This window comes from Meles meles, chromosome 7 (assembly GCF_922984935.1).
Source record: "Meles meles chromosome 7, mMelMel3.1 paternal haplotype, whole genome shotgun sequence".
Taxonomy (NCBI): Eukaryota; Metazoa; Chordata; class Mammalia; order Carnivora; family Mustelidae; genus Meles; species Meles meles.
Window position 1 is genome coordinate 33797707 of NC_060072.1, and position 12280 is coordinate 33809986.

At 36.0% G+C, this 12280-nt stretch overlaps 1 long non-coding RNA gene across 1 annotated transcript in view; it reads left to right on the forward strand.

Moving 5' to 3' along the window:
• The first annotated feature begins 1553 nt into the window (after nucleotides 1–1553).
• LOC123947611 overlaps nucleotides 1554–12280 on the forward strand; it is a 35851-nt gene continuing 25124 nt past the window's right edge. Inside the window, exons 1-2 of the long non-coding RNA XR_006819772.1 lie at nucleotides 1554–1799; nucleotides 11364–11534. This is a non-coding gene — a long non-coding RNA (uncharacterized LOC123947611). The remainder of the gene's footprint in view (nucleotides 1800–11363; nucleotides 11535–12280) is intronic.

Consider the following 12280-nt stretch of genomic DNA (forward strand, 5'->3'; position numbering starts at 1 on the left):
TTTGAACCAAAATCAAGAGTCAGGTGCCCAATCGACTGAACCACACAGGCAAATATCTCATAGGGAATAACTCTTTCAATGTACCATTGGATTCAATTTGTTAGGATTTTGTTTAGAATTTTTGCATCCATGTTCATCAGGGACATTGGCCTATAATTCTTTTTAGTGAGGTCTTTGCTTTTGGAATCAAGGTAATGCTCAACTTATAGAATGAGTTTGGAAGTTTTCCTTCCATTTCTATTTTTTGGAACAGTTTGAGAAGAATAGATATTAACTCTTTAAGTGTCTAGTAGAATTCCCCTGGGAAGCCATCTGGCCCTGGACTTTTATTTGTTGGGAGATGTTTGATTACTGGTTCAGTTTCTTTGCCGGTTTTGGTCTGTTCAAATTTTCTATTTCTTCTTGTTTCAGTTTTGGTAGTTTATATGTTTCTAGGAATTTATCCATTTCTTTCAGATTTCCCAATTTTTTGACATATAATTTTTCTCCTATAATTGTTTATATTATTGGGGTGTTGATTGTGGTATCCCCTCTCAATTGTGATAAAAGATATTTCTCATCTTTTTGATAAGTCTGGCTAGGGGTTTATCAGTTTTATTAGTTCAACTTCAGGGATTCTTCTCCAGGAATACCACATCATTTTTAAATGAAACCATGGGGATGAGAAGGAAGAGAGACAAAATACTCACCTATTCCTTTTCAGCCCACCATGGATTTATGCATTTATTCAACAAACAATTCTTGAGCTCTTATTCCATATCAGATATTGTGCTATGTATTGGGAGGGATACAAAGATGTCCTTAAAAGTCTGAGCCTAAACCCAGTCAGGAAATGGCATTTCATGAATGCCAGTTTAATAAAAAATACCCTTCCACAGATGTTGAATTTAACTCAGGATCTAAGTCATTAGGGAATGTAAAATTTTTTTTAATTATATACCTATACAATACAATGTATCAAACCATGAGTTTTTAAAATTAGTTAGTAACTAAAAAATCCATAGGTAATTATTACAGTTTAATAATAACCTGTGCTACTAGTTCTTAAATGTTAATTCTTTTAAGAAACAGAGGACCACAGACATTATTATGCTAATTATCTACATTATTTATAATTTTTTTTGTAAGATTGTTAGAGTTTAGGGCAGCAGAACAATGCCAAGGAAATGTCAAAATCATGAACCAAAAAAAAAAAAAAAAAGCTTTTAAATATAGAGGATGAATTCCAAAGATACTAGCAAAATTTATATAAAAGAGTGAACCATTTAAGTCCTGAGAAATCATGAGTAGTTCATGAAGAGCTAATAAACAGAAGTAAAACAAAGAACACAGATGTTTTTAAGGAAGTCCTTTATACTGTTTCCCCTAGTGTTTATCCTCATTTACTCATTCCCCAGAATAGGTGCTTTTATGGACTGTCTTTCCAAAGGTCATGCAGGAAAGAACCAAGAGAGGCCTTTAGATTTCCCTCGATCACAGTGACTTCCAAAAAGCAATTCCATTGGAGTGGTGACAGTAGACAAGGAAGGGACAAACAGAATGTGCTTACCATCGCTGACAGCTGGCATGATCCTTGTCTTCGGGAAGTTCAGTATAAACAGAAAAGGGAGAAGCTAAATATGCCAAGACACGATGACATTAATGAAAGCACCGAGTTTATTTATTTTAAATGCAAATGAATCCTGGTTGTTTGGAAAGCTGCTGAAAAGTCGGTGAAGTGGGAGAGGTGGAAGATACTTGAAAGGAAGGAGAGAATTATAAGACAAGAGCATATGCCAAGTCATCAAGTCAAAGATCAGGTAAGAAGCCAGCTGAGTTAGGGACGGAATGAAGTGCCGAGACATAGAGAGTGGGTAACGTGGAATAAGCACAGCGATCTATGTGGAGAAGTGAAGGGTGTGGACCCTGGAGCCAGACAGCCTGGGTCTGAGGCTGAGCTCCTCTAGTTTTTAACTGTGCTGTTCCAGGACAATTGTTTTCACTTCTCTGTGCCTTCGTTTCCTCACATGTAAAATGGGAATACTATCAGGGTCCGTATCTTCACCTTAGCCTCGGGGAGAAGGAAAGGTGCGAATACTTACAAAGCATTCAGAATAGAGCCTGGCACATGATAAACCCTAAATGCTAGCTGTACTTATTTTTAAAAATTATTTGCTACACTGGGAGGGTAGCAGAAAGGAAATAAGTCTCTAAGAATGAAAAGTCTCCATAGTGGTCTTTAGTGTTATCCCCACATACGGTGGTGTTATTACCACCGTAATACCGAGCGTTAACACCAAGTAACCAACAGGTGCTTGCTCTTTCCAGGACTTGTTTACTCCTGGAATATTCACCACGAACTTTGCAGTGGGTCCTATAATTATCCTTGTTTGCAGATGAGGAAACATGCAGATTAAATATCAAAGTAGGTGTCAGATATCAAATGAGCTCTGGAACTGCTCTGAAATATAACAAACTCTACAGCTTTTATAATGTGTTTCAAATCTTACTCGCATATGAGGATGTTCGGTGAAAGCTGTGAGCCAATTATAGCATTAGCCACACACTACAGAGGTGATATATTTATTAATAAGTTTGTGTAATGGGTATAGGTTAATGATGGGATGAGAAAAAAACAACCCACTAGGATCAGCAGAGAAGAAAGGAAAGCTAAGCCGGGGACTACAGACTTGATTGTGTATGCAGAGGAGAGCCATCCAGTGAATGAAATGTTAAGATATTCTCAGCGGTGAACACAAGATGAGTCTCTCCCTGCCTCATTACAGAACTCTGTGTCCATGCTGCATTCTTCTCATGGTGTACACATTATACAACAACAAAATTATCAAATCCATTTATTCTCTCCTCAGAGAAGAATAACAAGCCAAGTCCACCTGCCATATTAACCTTTCCTTTTTTTTTTTTTTTGTATTTAAGTTTTTGCCTCCCGTTCACTCTTTCTTTCCTCCTTGCTCATAAACATTCAATCTCTATAGGCTTTGTTGAAATTTACAAGTTTTCCCAGAGCTGCAATCCCAGTTAGTGTATGGCTAGCTTTTTTTCTCCACTTATCTGTGATATGCTAGTAACCATCTGCTCTTTGAAATTGCGTTGTTGCCAGCATAAACTGTGAGAGGTATGCTAGGAAGATTCAAATCTTTTACTACTTTGCAGAGGAGAAAACTCGTTTTAAATGTTTCTAAAGGTTGCTTTATATCAAATGCTTGACTTTTTTTTCCATTTGAAGGAGTTAAAAAAGAACTAGGACTGAAAAGCACCGATAACACTACCTATAGGCAACCAGCCTGGAGATAAATACCTCACTGGAAAATGCATTGTTATTGTTGGTTATAAGGCTCTGAAGTTATACAATAGAAGGAACTCAGTGATTGTAGTTTTGTTATTTTTTTTGTTGAATTCATAACTCTAATCAAAGCAATCCTTTGTGATTTTTTTCATGTAACATCTTATTGAATGTTATATTGATAGTTTCATTATTATTTTTCCTGAGCACCTTTCACTTTTTTTCTTAATAGCTACAGACAACCAGTTGGCCAACTAAGTGGTTTAAATTTGGAATCTTTAAAAAGAGTATGCTCTTCAGCCCAGGCTTTGAGGTGTCTGGATGGAAAGGTTATTCTTACCCAGTTGACCTGACCAGACTACAGTCAAAGACAATGCCTTTCTTAGGTCAGATCACACCTGTCACTGAAACTACAAAGCGATATCAACTGCAGCAAGCATACAAAAGTGATCATTATGGTTTATCATATAAAAGATCTGAGAGGGGCACCCAGGTGGCTCAGTCAGTTAAATGTCTGCTTTTGGCTCATGATCTGAAGGTCCTGGGATTGAACTCTTCATCAGACTCCCTGATCAGTGGGGAGCCTGCTTCTCCCTCTCCCTCTGCAGCTCCCTCTGCTTGTGCTCTCTCTCTTCCTGGCAAAATAAATAAATAAATAAAAGCTTTAAAAAAAAATTCTGAGATTTAGGACCCAAATTACTTGTTACCAAAGATTAAACAGTGGATTTCTATTTTAAAAACTGTATTTGGGAGAAATCTATCTGTATGATAAGCAGAAGGGAAGACAGCTCTCAATCTTCTACCTTGCAAATTCCTCAAGAAAGTCTGTCCTGGAAAAAGACCATAAATACCTTTCTGAAGCAGCATCTTGGTGCACAAAGGAATTATCAAATTGCTTCCTTTGTTTAGACTAGCCACTGAAAAGTTTTTGATAAGAATTTTCAAGAAAAGTAATTGAAGATCATTAAAAGAAGGGAAGTCATAATCATCAGGGAATCTGAGTTGTATATAGTCATGGTGCTTGAAAGAAGAACTGGGGGGAAATGTCATATAACATATGACACTCAATGTCTAGAAGGCACTTAGCATTTAACATGTAGTCTTGGAGTCCAGGAAAGTGTGGAGATAAAGTTGATTAAAAGAAATCTGCATTAAGATTCTTTATATGTTTGATGTGTGTGTAATTTACAGAGATTTAGGGTGTGACTGTGGACGCAGGTCAAGGCAGTGCCCCACAACTGAGTGTACTCCCTCAGGTCTGTTTTGGAGTGGTTATGCTTCCCATCTCTGATGAACAGGATGTTGAGGGAGCATGAAATTTGCTCACCTGTGTAATTTTGTTGAAACTATACCAAGATACATCCAGCTATATCCTCATGGAGAATTAAAAATTTTATTCCTAAGGTAGAAGGAAGAAAAATGTGATCCTGAGGCTCTCCACTCATTGCCTCAGAATACATGTGACACATAGTAAGTGCTCAAAATCTTTGTTGGCTGCATTATTGAATGAATGAGTATGCCAGGTGATGTCAAAAGCAATTTTGAAGGCATAATGGGAATGAAGATCTGATTATAGTGAATTAAAGAAAACATCAAAGGAGTAGAAGGGGAGAAGGCAAAAAGGCAACACTGCTGAAGAGTTTTGCTGTAAAGGCGATGAAAGAAATGCGATAGGAGGTCAAAAGGAAGGTAGAGTAAACCAGATTATTTTTATTTTTTTTATTTACTGTAGGTGGATATACTACAATATGTTTGTGCTTTGATAAGTATGACCCAGTGGAGGGGAGAGAATTGATAGTGAGGGAGAGGGAGAAATTACTGAAGCAATGTCCTTAGGTGGATGAGAAAGGCTAACCATGAACAAGATAGGCTCTTTCTTTGTCCATTGGTTATAAGGAGTTGAGTCAATACAAGCAGATGGATTCAGCGTAGTAGATGCTGGAGTATAAAACCCCACTCTCCAGATTCCTTCCATCTCCTAATTGGAAAAGGAATCAATGTCATCAACACAGAATGAGGCAAGAAGTATTTTAAATTTAAGTAAAAAGTAAGGGTATGAAATATTCCAGGAGGGTAGGAGTTTGAATAGACCATACAAATGTCCTGAAATTACCAAGAAGCCTAACAAAATTTTTGGAGTGTTCTTTAAAACTTATTTGCTGATCTCTACCTCCAAGGTTTATTTAGAACTTGAAACTAGGTTTATAAGAAAAAACTTCGTAAGAAAAAAATCCTATCACATATTTGACTGCTAATGTTTAAAAGTTATACATTCTTGGGAATGTGTTTATCACTACAGTCTTTTAATCATATTAATCTTTTATAAATATGGCAGAGCTGGCATATTTAGTTAGGCTTTATATTATTATTTCTATAGATGAGCAGTTATTTTCAGAACTGGGACTTTACCCTGACGTCAGGCTATATAAATCAGTGAAACAGTATACAGACTTCAGTTCAATTCAATCATAATAATATGGTATTGCAATGTGTTATCAATTTGCAATTTTGAACAACTTTGGATATATTTTGATGTTAGCATCTTTCTTGTGAATATGAAAATAGAGGCTCAAAGATATCATAACAAGAATAATAAAATCTGGGAACAGGGGATGTTTGGGTGTTTTGGGCTTCTAGGAGTGAATTAACTGAATTACCTGAAATTATTTCTGTTAAGTTTTATTGCTCTGGTCCTCATACGATTTGAGATATCTGAAGGGGAAAAAAAAATAGAGATTATGGCTAAAAAAATTCTTGATATAGGATTGTCTGGAAATGCCATCCAGGGAATTATTTTCTATATTGTTACATAAAAATATTATCTATAAAATTTTTCTTATCTGCTCAAAATTATTTTATGAAAATTTGGGGAATTGTAAAAAGGTAGATAGGGTAGCTAAATTTCACAGATATTAGGGTAGCTAAATTTCACAGATAAAATTAAAACGAAACAAATCAAAACAAACAAACAAAACACATTTCAGCCCCTGTCTTCTAGCTTAATTTACTTATCTTTCTTCAGGCTGAAATTGCCTCTGGTAATTTCTGGCTATAAGAATTGCAATTCTTTTGGAGATTTTGTATGGCATTCATGAAGAATATAATTATTATTTTCACTAGTGTGTGGAATGCACAGAAAATTTATAATAAACTTTCATATGTTCAAGGTCATTACCAACATTAGCTCTGTATGACATACTGTTTCAGGAATGTTAACACCTCATGTGAAGAAACTGAGGCATAAAACTTGTTGAGGCAGTAAATGGCAAGGCAGTGAATAACAGCTTCATTCTGCGATCTTGATCCCTGGGAAGAAGAATTCATGGGTCTTATTTTACCTCTCCTAATCCATTATCTTCTTTTCTGTTCTTTATCTAAGGCATTGAAATATTTTAGAAAAGACTCGGTCCTGGAACACATGCTGGGATGTTCCTATAAATGACTCCGAGAATTCTGGCTTTAATACAGCTTGACATACATCAGTCAGGCAAGTGACAGGCTGCCATGCACTGAACATGAAATGACTCACAGACTTTATCTTAGGGCACAGTTTCAGGGAGAGACTGAGTGTCCAAAAGCTTTTGTGTCATTGTACCCCCGCAGTTATTAAGTGTTCTCACCGGTAGAAATGACAGTGGCTTAATAAAGGATTTTCTACTGATTATCCTCTTCTACAAGGAGGAGCCAAGAACATTTTCTCCCTTGAGAAGAGTGGGAATCAGAGGGCAGCAGGAAGACTCAGCAAAGGAAACTCTGAAAGGGAGTTCAAAAGACTTTCATGTTGCATATTGGAAAGGAGAAGATTATAAAACTCAGGGAAACACCAGATGAGTAATGTCCTGGTTGCACATGAAGTAGAATAGGACTAAACACAAGGCACTGGCAAATATGCATAAATTAGCTGAAATATTTGAGTGAGGAGGCAGATTAGAAGAGGAAATTCCCTGGAGGGATATATTATTTGATCAGTTTGATAAGTTGCTATGCTGGGAAACTGTGAAGGTAAACATTTATAAGTCAGTCCAATCCAATGACTTTGGCATGTGTAGTGGAGTATGATTTATAAGGTATATAGATTCAGGTATTTCAATGTGACATATGATTATTGATGACAACTTGATCATCTAATTCCAAAGTGAACATGGTTGGCATTATTAGAAGTTCAGAAATATTTATTGTGTGGTGTTCAGGTTGATGTTTGAGGATCATTCTTTCAGAGCTTTCTTTATGAGAGAAGAATAGGGAGGGAGCAGAAAACATGAGTTATTATCTCTGTTATGAATTGAATCATCTCCAAAATTCATGTTAAAGCCCTAAACACCAATACCTCAGAATAGGACTTTCTGGAAATAGGGTCTTTAAAGATGTGATTAAATTACAATGAGGTCATTAGGGTAGGACCTAATCCAAAATATCTGTGTCCTTATAAGGAGAGGAGATCAGAACACAGACAACACAGACGAAGAGACAATGGGATGAAGACAGAAAAGTCAGCCACTGCAAGCCAAGGAGAGAGGCCTCAGAAGAAACCAAACATGAGGACACCTTGATTTTGGAGGACTTCTAGCCTCCAGAAATATGAGAGAATGCACTCTGTTGCTGAAGCTACCCAGTCTGTGGGATTTTGTAGCCCTAGAGGACTAACAAACTTTCCTTGGTTTCCTCTAGTTGATCTCTTCTCAAATTTAGAGAGAACACTTCAGGACTATTTTCTTTAACAACTTATTGAGGTCTCATTTACATAAAATGTACCTATTCAACGTAACTTTTGTGACTATAGGCAATCATTTATCTGCTCTTTGTTACTCTCCATTACTTTGCACTTACCAGAATTTTATGCAAATGTATATGGCCTCTTTTTAGAGATCACAAGTAGGCAGAGAGGCAGGCAGAGGGGGAGGGAGAGGTAGGCTCCCCACTGAGCAGAGAGCTCGATGTGGGGGCTCGATCCCAGGACCCTGAGATCATGACCTGAGCCACCCAGGCACCCCTTGCCTGACTTTTTTTTTTTTCACCCAATATAATGAACTTGATATTTGTCCAGTTTTTGGGTGCATCAGTAGTTTGTTTTCTTTTTAGAGCTTAGTGTATTCCATTGTATGGATATATCTTAACTTACATTGTTTATTCACCTGTTGATGGGCATTTTGTATATGGTTTTATCCTTCTTCTGGTTTGAGACTATTACAAATAAAGCTATATTCAAAAGTTATTCTTCCATAATCATCAAATATTGATTTCAGCAATAGGCTTGATAGTTCAAATCTGTCACTATAATTTTTTGTATAATTGGCCAAGTTTCTTATAAGTGCTTGAAGTATACTGTGTGTTGTTTTTCTTTTGTTTTTTGTCAACACCAGAAGAATAATTAGTATTAGAAGTGAGTTTCTTTGGTGGAATGAATAACATTCAAGATACGTAGACTGTGTAGAAATCTTCTGTAGGAACATATATCCTTGCATGAACAGATAAAAGAATGTAACATATCCACTACTCTGTACCCACCAGAATGATCCAGATTGGGAAGACTGCTGCCCTTATGTTAAAATACTTCATAGAGGATTTTCTCTTTGATTCCAACTGGGAGATTAGTTGATTTCTGCTACTCTGCCTGCAATATGGCTGCTTTGGCCTTGGATGAAACTTTCATAATATGTGCTGTCAGAGTGCTTCAAAGAATAGAGAGCTGAGATTTCATCAAGCATACATAACAGGTGGTATGACTATTTTTGTACCTATTTGTTGTAAACTATGAGACAAAATTCACTTGGAGACTTGAGTTCATTATAATTCATGCCACCTGCATCAAAGTTGACTCTCAATGATATTTAATTATAACTACCTAAAACAATTTAATAATTATGAACAATCAAATTGATGTAGTTTGGTTCATAACAGTTACCTCCTATATGGGGGTAATAACAGTACTGAACAGTCAAAGTCTTTGTAAAAATTAAAGGAATAATATATATATATATATATAATGTGTTTAGACCAGTGCCTGGCATTTGATAAAGGTAGCAAAAAATGATATGGTTATCTACCTATATATTCTAGGAGTCTTTCATGCTGAAAATTTTATAAATACCAGAACATTGATCAGAATGAAAGTTTTAAACTGAAAGGATAAAGCTCTTGTTAGGAAAATCTGGTATTAGCAGATGCTAACACCTGAGACAATGGTGTGGGTTGAATTCTGTAACCCAAAAAAGATATGCTGCCGTCCTAACTCCCTGTACCTGTGAATGTGACCTTATTTAGGAATAGGATATTTACAGATGTAATCAAGAAGTCATCCTGAATTAGGACAGACCCTAATCCAAAAACCAGTGTCTTTGCAAAAAGAGGAAATTTGGGGTACACAGACATATACGAACACAGGGGGAAAGCTCATGCAAAGTCTGAGACAAAGATTGTAATCATGGTGCCACCAACAAAAGAATGCTAAAAATGGCTGACAACCACCAGAAACTAGAAAAGGCAAGAAAATATTCTTCCCTAGACCCTTCACAGGAAGCATGGCATTGTATACATGGCCATTTCAGACTTCCAGACTGCAGAACCATGAGAAAATAAATTTCTGTTGTTTTAAACCACCAAATTTGTAGTACTTAATATTCATTAACTTCAAACTATTTAAACAAACAAACAAATAAATAAATCTCTCACCTTAGAAATCTGTGATTCTGACGGAAATAATCCAGAAAGAAGCAAAATTTTTATTCAGCTGACTGAAGTACACACGCTTCATTCTTTGTGTCATCTCCTCCCTTTGTTTAATCATGCTTAGATGACAAAAGTGGAAGACTATGTTTTACTTAAATTTTTAATATTTCAAGTAAAATTTTTATCTCCTCAGGATTACACCATTGAAATAATAATACTTTTATTACTTATTTATTTATTTTTAATTTATTCTTTTATTTATTTATTTGAGAGAGAACAAGCGCAAACAGGGAGGGGGCAGAGAGAGAGGGAGAATCAGACTCCCCGCTGAGCAGGGAGTCCAACACAGGCTGATCTCAGGACATTAAGATCATGAACCGAGCCAAAGGCAGTCGCTTAATCAACTGAGCCGCATATGTGCCCCACAATAATCAGACTTTTAAAAAGAAAGAAAATTTTACGATAGTGTTTCTTCATTTATGACAAAAAGAAAATTAGGAACTAAATTTGGAAACATCACTGTCACTCAATGTCTTCACCAAGCGTTTTGACTGCACTTCTATTTAAGCAGTTTATCCTACTTTTGAATTCCTTTCTTGGTCTCAAATAAAAAACACACAAATATCTATCTAGGATTGATAAATTTAGAAAACTATATTCGAGCAGATATTTTCTTCTTTTAAAAAACAAAACAAAACAAAACAACTTAACAAGGATCCAGAAGTTCATATAACCCCTGCATAAAAGAGTAACAAAAGAAGGATAGATGCAAATCTAACTAGTGTAAGAAGAAAAACAACACCATTAATTTTTTAAAAAATCTCCAGCTTGATTAATGTTGAAAGTGTCACAGTGAGTTATTATTTTTCTTGGTTATTAAGAGACTGAATACGCAAATGGAGAATGGCCAAACCATATATAAAAATAGAATTCTGACCCACAATCTGCAGCAACAAGCCCAGGAAACCAACCCACTCTCTATAGGAACAGCTCCAGAAGCCAGCCTGATATCTATAAATCAGACTTGTAGAAATTCAGACCATCAATGACTAGTAGCAACCTAGGCAACTAAACAGTACTCCCTATAACAATTGGCCCCAAATGGACAGCACTTGACTAACAACTGACAACTTCCCTAATTTTTATCCCAGCTTCTAATTTAAAGATCAACCAGAGAAAGCCAAATGTGCACCTGCAAATAATCACATAGGATTTTCAGCTTCCAGTGAGCTCACTTGCAGTTTCCCCTTGCCAACGGACTAATCAAGCCACATCTGAAGCCTTCTCTTTTTTCTAAAACTTTCCCCACTTCTCTGTCCGCCTTTAAGTCTCTGCGCAAGTGATGATGCTGTCTCTCTTGCTATAGCAAGCCCTGAATAAATATTCTTTTTTTTATTCTTATTAAACCTTTTAGGTAAAAGAGCCAAAAAGAAGATAAACTCCTTAAGACTACCTATTTCTATGAGTGTTCTACCTACAGATGAGTGTGCAACCACAGTGCTCCAGATATATAACTGTTGAAAAATTAATTTACAATGGAATTCTAAAATCATATTACCTTTATTCATTTATTTGTGGAATTAAGGTAGGTGGCATATGGTATATTCAATGATGAGCAATAATTGAGGTGTGTGAACACATTCACTTTGGCACAGATTGAAGATTTAGCAATCTTATTTTCTAAAGACAAAAAGTAGCTGTGACATTTTATTCTATTCATATAAGGCGTGGAAGTAATTGGTGAATAATTACAAGTGTGTCATGTATGCATTCAGTCCACTGGGACTAAAATTCACCTGCAAAGTCAAATAGGCAAACTGCCTTTCTCCCTTAGCTTGGTTCAGGAAATAACATTGGATTCACAAATGATCAGATGAAGCACTTTAAATTAAGAGCTTATATAAAATATACCTTATATATGATTGGTATGTTTGGTTTGTTAGGTTTCACACTGAAGTTTTAACTAAAAAAAATGTGTTTTTCTAAGATTGTCTCCATTATTATAACACTAGAATTTTTTTTTATTATTTTTTAAATTTTTTAATGTATTCTCCATGCCCAGTGTGGATCCCAAAGCAGGGCTTGAACTCGGGACCCTGAGATCAAAACCTGACCTGAGATCAAAAGTCAAGGCTTAACTGACTGAACCATCCTGGTGCCCCTTACAGTAGAATTTTTTTTAAAAGATTTGAAAACTTGCTTCAAATCATACTCTTCTTGATATGACTATCACTGTAACTGGAAAGGGCTGAATATTGTGCAAGTGAACTTTAACTGAGTCAACATTGGATTACTCAACATCTGATTATCTAACTTGTAAATTTTACACAC